The sequence below is a fragment of the Taudactylus pleione genome, unplaced genomic scaffold (genome assembly GCF_031769625.1).
Source record: "Taudactylus pleione unplaced genomic scaffold, aTauple2 ptg000125l, whole genome shotgun sequence".
NCBI lineage: Eukaryota > Metazoa > Chordata > Amphibia > Anura > Myobatrachidae > Taudactylus > Taudactylus pleione.
In genome coordinates this window covers 4,268,819-4,277,040 of record NW_028284527.1, presented here as the reverse complement: position 1 = coordinate 4,277,040, position 8,222 = coordinate 4,268,819, and the positions used below count along the sequence as shown (strand labels likewise).

The window sequence follows — 8,222 nt, the reverse complement described above, 5'->3', positions numbered from 1 at the left end:
GGCCCTAAGTGCAATGAATGCTAATTAGGTGAGGTCATTGACTCACCTGTGTTGCTTTGGCTGTTGGTTAGAGATCCGGTGTGCTAGTTAAGGCACACATCCGCTTAAAGACATCAAAACGACTGCACGATTACGACATTGTAATCGTGCACTCGTTTGTCAGTCTGTGATGTGCCTGCACTGAACGAGCAGTCGTTCGGTGTAGGCACATCAATCATATGCAAACATGCTGAACCTGACATTATCGTCAGGTTGCACAACATATTTGCCCGATGATAAATGTCTAAAAGACCAGCAGGAGCGCGAATCACTGGTCGTTTTAGTCATTTTTTCAAACGATTATTGAACGATTATGGTATTGCTATCGTTGAATCGCTCAATTTAATAGTCTAGTGAAGAGGTTCACAAATGCGGTCCACAAGGCAACCCAACAGTTCAGGTTTTAGAGATATCCATGGTTGAGCACAGGTGGTTAAATCAAATTGACTGAGATACTAATTAAATCACCTGTGCTCAACTATGGATATCTCTAAAACCTGAACTGTTGGGGAGCCTTGAGGACCGTGATTGGGAACCTCTGGTCTAGTGGATGTGTGCCTTTACACTTGTCTTTTTGGAGTTTTTTAGGCATTTTTAACTACATGATATTCAAAAAAAATAGGTAACACTAGATGGTATGCTGGGCATAATGTATTAAATTAGTCATCTGCTATACATATTATGTATATGGACATAATCGTTCCCGGTTTTGTTTGGCTAAGATCAAGTGTAGTATCTGTTCTTATTAAGTTTAATATCTGATACGACCCCTATCTGGGGGCCATATATTAAATGTTTTGTTAGAAAACATGTTTACAGATCATTAGGTGGCATGCTATGCATCACATACAGTGCTCAGTTTCAGCCCCACATGGCTTAGTTAGGTAGGATTCTACCCTATCATGCCCTTCTACCAGATTTACCATGTCACTAGTTAAGAGTATCGGGGGCTCCACCTAAACAGATTACACCTGAAAGAAATTTGGGGAGTCAGTAGGCGGTCACAGCCTACTATGAAAGTGGTGCTGGACTACGACTCTTTGCCACACATTCCCTAGTACATGGCACTGTCTGAAGGGTGTTCCATGACCGGGTGGCATCACCACTCTGCTACAGAGTTCAGTCGCACAAAACAAGATGGTTTTGTGTCTGATATACAGTGCATCCGGAAAGTATTGACAGAGCTTCACTTTTTCCACACTTTGTTATGTTACAGCCTTATTCCAAAATTGAATAAATTCATTTTTTGTCCTCAAAATTCTACACACAATACCCCATAATGACAATGTGTAAAAAGTTTTTAGGAGATTTTTGCAAATGTAATTAAAAAAAAACTAAGAAATCACATATACATAAGTATTCACAGCCTTTGCCATGAAGCTCAAAATTGAGCTCAGGTGCATCCTGTTTCCACTGATCATCCTTGAGATGTTCCTACAGCTTAATTGGAGTCTATCTGTGGTAAATTCAGTTGTTTGGACATGATTTTGAAAGGTATACACCTGTCTATACAAGGTCCAACACTTGACAGTGCATGTCAGAGCACAAACCAAGCATGAAGTCCAAGGAATTGTCTGTAGACCTTCGAGACAGGATTGTCTCAAGGCACAAATCTGGCGATGGGTACGGAAAAATATCTGCTGCTTTGAAGGTCCCAATGAGCACAGTGGCCTCCATCATCCATAAATGGAAGAAGTTCAGAACCACCAGGACTCTTCCTAGAGTTGGCCAGCCGTCTAAACTGAGCGATCATGGGAGAAGGACCCTAGTCAGGGAGGTGACCAAGAACCCAATGGTCACTCTGTCAGAGCTACAGCATTCCTCTGTAGAGAGAGGAGAACCTTCCAGAAGGACAACCATCTCTGCAGCAATCCATCAATCAGGCCTGTATGGTAGAGTGGCCAGACGGAAGCCACTCCTTAGTAAAAAGCACATGGCAGCCTGCCTGGAGTTTGCCAAAATGCACCTGAAGGACTCTCAGACAATGAGAAACAAAATTTTATGGTCTAATGAGACAAAGATTGAACTTTTTGGTGTCAATGCCAGGCGTTATATTTGGAGGAAACCAGGCACCGCTCGTCACCAGGCCAATACCATCCCTACAGTGAAGCATGGCAGTGGCAGCATCATGCTGTGGGGATGTTTTCTGCATCAGGAACTGGGAGACTAGCCAGGATAGAGGGAAAGATGAATGCAGCAATGTACAGAGACATCCTGGATGAAAACCTGCTCCAGAGCGCTCTTGACCTCAGACTGGGGCAACAGTTCATCTTTCAGCAGGACAACAACCCTAAGCACACAGCCAAGATATCAAAGGAGTGGCTTCAGGACAACTCTGTGAATGTCCTTGAGTGGCCCAGACTTGAATCCGATTGAACATCTCTGGAAAGATCTGAAAATGGCTGTGCACCGACGCTTCCCATCAAACCTGATGGAGCTTGAGAGGTGCTGCAAAGAGGAATGGGCGAAACTGCACAAAGATAGGTGTGCCAAGCTTGTAGCATAATATTCAAAAAGACTTGAGGCTGTAATTGCTGCCAAAGGTGCATCAACAAAGTATTGAGCAAAGGCTGTGAATACTTATGTACATGTGATTTCATAGTGTTTTTTTTTTTTTTTTTTAATTAAATTTGCAAAAAATCTCAAAAAAGCTTTTTACACGTTGTCATTATAGGGTATTCTGTGTAAAATTTTGAGGACAAAAATGAATTTAATAAATTTTGGAATAAGGCTGTAACATAACAAAACGTGGAAAAAGTGAAGCGCTGTGAATGCTTTCCGGATGCACTATATATAGACGACTTGTTTATGCTTTGGTCTGGGGCAAGGAGGAGTATGAAATGCTCATGATAGATATCAACTCTAGAGCTACGCCCATCAGAGTTACCTACCAACACAGCTTCCGTTCCCTCAATTACCTTGATGTCCAAGTCTCCATTAGGAACGGACAAATCACAACAGGGGTATACTCTAAACCAACTGATAAGAACACACTGTTGCAAGCTGGTAGCCACCACCCCTCAGCTTTAAAGAAGGGCATCCCTAAGTCCCAAATGATCAGGGTGGCTAGGATCACAAGTGACAGTACCGATCTGGAGGCTAGCCTTGACAACATCCTTTATAAATTTTTACAGAGGGGTTATGATCCTGCCCTGTTACGGAAACAGAAAGAAGAGGTATTGAATACTCCGCGCAACTCTCTTTTTACATCTAAGATCAAAAACTCTGAGTCATATATTCCATGGAAAAGCCAATATAGCACGTCTAGTGCGGTCATCCATCGTGCCACTCGAGCTCCTTGGCCTATAGTCACGACTGATAGAGAACTCCCCTCCTTAAGAGCCAAGATACCCTTAGCCTGCTTTACCAGGAGCAGGAACATCAAAGGCGTAGTAGTCCATGCTGATATTACCAACTTTGACATGAACAACAGCAGTATTACAAGGGCTTTTCTGTCCAAGCAACCAGGGTGTTACAAGTGCCTCAGATGTACCACCTGCCAACATATGGTGACAGGACAGACTTTTTTGCATCCCCATTTGGATCGTGTTTTTTATATCAAGCACGTGTTGACTTGCACGTCATCTTTCATCATATACCTTATTAGTTGTCCTTGCAACTTGCATTATGTGGGGAAAACCACCAGGACTATGAGAGAGCGTATGGCCCTTCATCGCTCTGCTATCAAAGGAGCCCTTTCTGGCAGGAATGTGGATCAGCCGGTTGCCAGGCACTTTGCTGAAAAGAAACATACCCTCTCTGACCTTAAACACATGGCAATTGACCATGTACCCAAGACTATTAGGGGTGGCGACAGAGCAACTCGCCTTCTTCAGGTCGAAGCCAAATGGATTTTCAACCTAAACACTATCAGTCCAGGAGGCCTCAACGAAAAGATAGCATGGAGTGTGTTCAACTGACTCCTGTTTTTCTCTTCCCCCTGTATTCAAGTTTTTCCAATTTTTATTAATATTCCCTTCCAGACCATTTATTCCATCAATGGACGAGATTATTACAGCTCTGATCCAGGACGACAAGCCGTGTCACTGCGCTGGTGCCCTGGTTACCTAGGTTTCCAGTGACTCACAGCGCGATGATGTCTTCAGTGCGGGATAACACTGATGGGGTATGGTATATTATGTATAATATACATTCGATAAAAGAAATTGAAAAGGTATCCCCCAGCACTCAGTATGATATCAGCAATAAGACATGAAAAACTACATGGTGGTAGATAAATCAGAGATCTCATTTGCATATATTTGCAAAGATATGTGTAAGCCTCCAGGCTGTGTGATGTCCATAATGGAGACCCTAACACCTTGAAAGTGGTTGGAGTTGAATTCATTCCACTAACAAAAAGAGGGGGGGACAGATTCCGACACCTGTGTAGACAAGAGGTCTTCTGGATGTTTCAGATGAATTCTATCTACCCAGAAGGTCTCAATGAAGCAGTTGAATTGAATGTAGTAATATAGGTCCAATATGAGAACAGGTGCTAGAACATCCAACATCTTTGCCCACTCTATATGAACAGAAGAATTCTTATGAAAAATCATAGAGGTCTTGGTGTATATTACCCATGTGGATACACTAATATGTATGCGGTCATAGATGGTCTATGTAATTTTGTTTATTTTAGCGTCATTTATATACAATATAGTTCAATGGCAGTAATATTATGCAGCTCATATATGGGGTTGTGTTACATTGAATTTTGTATGTATATACATATGTATGCAAATTTATGTTTGTTTGTCTATACATCCAGTATGGATGTCGATTATTTAATTATACACTCTGACACAAAAATGTTTTTCTTTTAATTATATTTTGAAAAATTAAAGATCAGTAAAATATGTTTTTCCCTAGTCCGGGATATTTTGCTACCATTCCGAATAAAAAGATAAGAATACTATATTATCCAGGATCTTATATTATAAAAGGAAGTAATTGATGTAAAAAGATAATCTATACGTGCAGTATCACGTGATTAGAAAAAATGTAAAAACTACATTACCCACAATTCCGTAGTACAAAAGGCCACAATTGATAGGCCTAGTTAGATAAATTTATGCGTGTTCTCATGTGATCGGAAAGATCTAAAAACTACATTACCCAGGATTCCATACTAATAAAAGGTCATAATTGATAGGCCTATTTAGATAAACTATACGCGTGATATTGTGTGGTTTGAATGAGCTTAGAAACTTCTTTTTAATGTGCTAATTAGTAACATCAATGCTAATAGCTGCCATGGAGTGCAAAATTACAGCGCAATATATAAGATGTTTAGAGCGATCACGTGATATGAGCACGTGTTTATTTTAGACCAATAATAAGGGAATAAATAGGCATCTCCATGACTACCTGGAGACTACAAACACAGAGTCCCTCCTCAAGCAACGTGATAGTGACTATATCATGTGACCGGGATCGGGACCCAGACAAAAGGAAAATAAGGTAAATTATTATAAATACTAAATGTTTTAATTATTAAAAGCTGATTCTCTATATCTGTTTATGTAAAGTATATAAGTAGGTCTGCCTCCAATATTATTTTTTACCAATGTTTTTTATATATATTAATGAGCTGGTGATTAGGACCAGGTGCAAACGAGTATGGATATTAGAAGGAGTATAAAAAGGCCACGTCAGACACACATTGTAATACGTTTGAAAAAGCTGTTACTAAATACAGTGAAACGCGTTATGGCACCACCAGGACATCACCCCTATCTGCCAAGTGACTCCACCAACAGTGGCATTGCTGTACCAACTACCCTGGACCAACTTACCGGATTTACCATCATTGGGACTTTCTTTACTATCACTGCCCATCCACATCCTGGACTTTAAGAGAGGCATCCACCATGAACTTTGGAGGACTCCAAGTGCAGCGTACCAATTGTGTATGTTAATAGGAGTATCCCCCTATTGGTGCCAGGAATGGTAACTATATCAGCAGTTCTATTTACTATTGACCCAAGTATCATGTGCAGACTATTGATTATCTGCAATACACAGGACAGTCCAAGTGATCATTCATGCTGATGTGACTTATGCACACATGGTCAATATTTATCCAGAAGTTTAATAGGAACAGGCATTATTGCTGTGGACTCACAATAGGGTGTACCATTGCTGTATTTTTTAAATATTTTTTATATGTATTTAAAGTGATATTTACTGCATTTATTAAAGCAACGTGAGTTGTTAATGAAAAAAGTATTTATTCCTGAATATCCATCATCAAAGTGCTACTACACTTCTTGTTTTTTGCATTTCTGTATGGGCTTGACTAACCCTATTTAGTAGCAGCTTGGGATTAACAACCCACTTCACTGTTTCCAATTTATTGGTAATTTCTCTTTTGCAATATGTAATACACATTCGAGTCACATTATTATGACCACCAGCTAATAGCCAGAGTAACCGCCTTGTGCAGCATGGACAGCAGCTAGTTGGGCTGGGAGTGACTCAAAAAGGTGCTGGTAGGTTGGCACAGGTATCTGGAGCCCCATGTTGACTGCAGTGCATCCCACAGCTGCTGGAGGGTGCTTGGTGGAGTATACATAGAATGAACACAACGATCGAGGTGGTCCCACAGATGCTTACTTGGGTTCAAGTCCGGGGAATGTGGGGGCCAGGGAAGTACTTGGAAGTCTTGGTCATGCTTGCCCCACTACTGTCTGAGATTTCTAGCCATGTGTACATTCGGTTGATATGGTAATATACCACTATACATTGTGATGTAATCTGTAAACCCCACACACCACCACCTGAATCACCGGGACTGAGAGGACCAGCAGGAGGAACATCACACTATCCGGGTAAGTACATTTTCACTTACCTAAACTGCATCAATAGTGTCCTTATAAGTTCCTGATACTGTGCTCAATATTACATTTGAGGTGGAGAGGAAAGGTAAAGAGGGCTGAGACTTAATAAGAACACCTATCCAACAGACCTCGCGAACCAACCCTACCTACAGATATTTGAGGACATTTAAGGACTAATTTTCTACTACAGCCAATTTCTGGACTTTATGCAGATAATTTGAGGACATATATGGGACTGTAACACCTTAGATACCGCACATAGTTAACTCATCAGATAACTTTAAGTGCCACAGAGCGCACCACGTTATATTTATTCCTATAATAGCCGTGTGACTTGTCGCATTGTCTTGCTGGAAGATCCCTCAATCGGCATGTATGGGTATACGCAGGGCCGGATTAATAATGGGGCTGATGGAGCTACAGCTCCAGGCCCAGCATCAGAATAATGGGCCTATTCTGATGCTGTGTGTGCTTCTGCAGAAAGGAATTTTTCTTTCAGTCTGCAGCAGCCTGAGAGCCGACCATGCCACCCCTTCGGCCGCGCATAATGCAAACCACCCCACCCCCCCTCTCCCCCCGCGCCGCTGCAACACCGGACCGCCGGTGAAGAAGCTAACTATAATGGACTGGAGCACTATGGAGGACTGTGCTTTCTAATGCCCTCCCAGCGCTAGTAATTGGCAGTGGCGGAGCCTCCACGTCATGTGACGTCACTGCGCGTGACGTCACATAGCTGCCGCCCGCCACTGCCACCGCACCACGTCCTCGTGCAGCCCGTCCCCAGGCTGTGCACTGACCACTGGCACCACCTCCATCACATGCTCTCAGCTCCTCTGTTTAGGGTGGCTGTTGACTCCGTGATAGAAGCAGCACTGGGTGTGATCCCCCAAAAGGTGAGCTGCCTGCTTTTCATTTCTTCTGACCAAGCTGTTGCTGTTGTAGTACTATATGTATTGATATGTATGTATATCAATCATATACATAATAGAATTTTATTGAATATTAAAATATATATATGTGTATGTGTGTGTATATATATATATATATATATATATAATGAGCCCATGTATACAGACTGTGTGTGTATGTATATATATATATTGGTTTTGGATCTGGATCTTTCTTCGTGTTTTGGATCTGGATTGGTTTTGCCAAAACCACCATTCTGTGTTTTGGGTTCTGGGTTTTGTGTTTTGGATCTGTATTTTATTGAAAAAAAGCATAAAAACAGCTTAAATCACAGAATTTGTGGGTTTTTCTGCTTCTATGCAATTATTAACCTCAATAACCTTCATTTCCACTCATTTCCAGTCTATTCTAAACACCTCACACCTCACAATA

At 41.5% G+C, this 8,222-nt stretch overlaps 1 pseudogene; it reads left to right on the top strand.

The window, feature by feature from the left end:
• Positions 1 to 734: 734 nt before the first annotated feature.
• On the top strand, positions 735 to 940 carry LOC148523905 (U2 spliceosomal RNA; annotated as a pseudogene).
• The last annotated feature ends 7,282 nt before the right edge of the window (positions 941 to 8,222 follow it).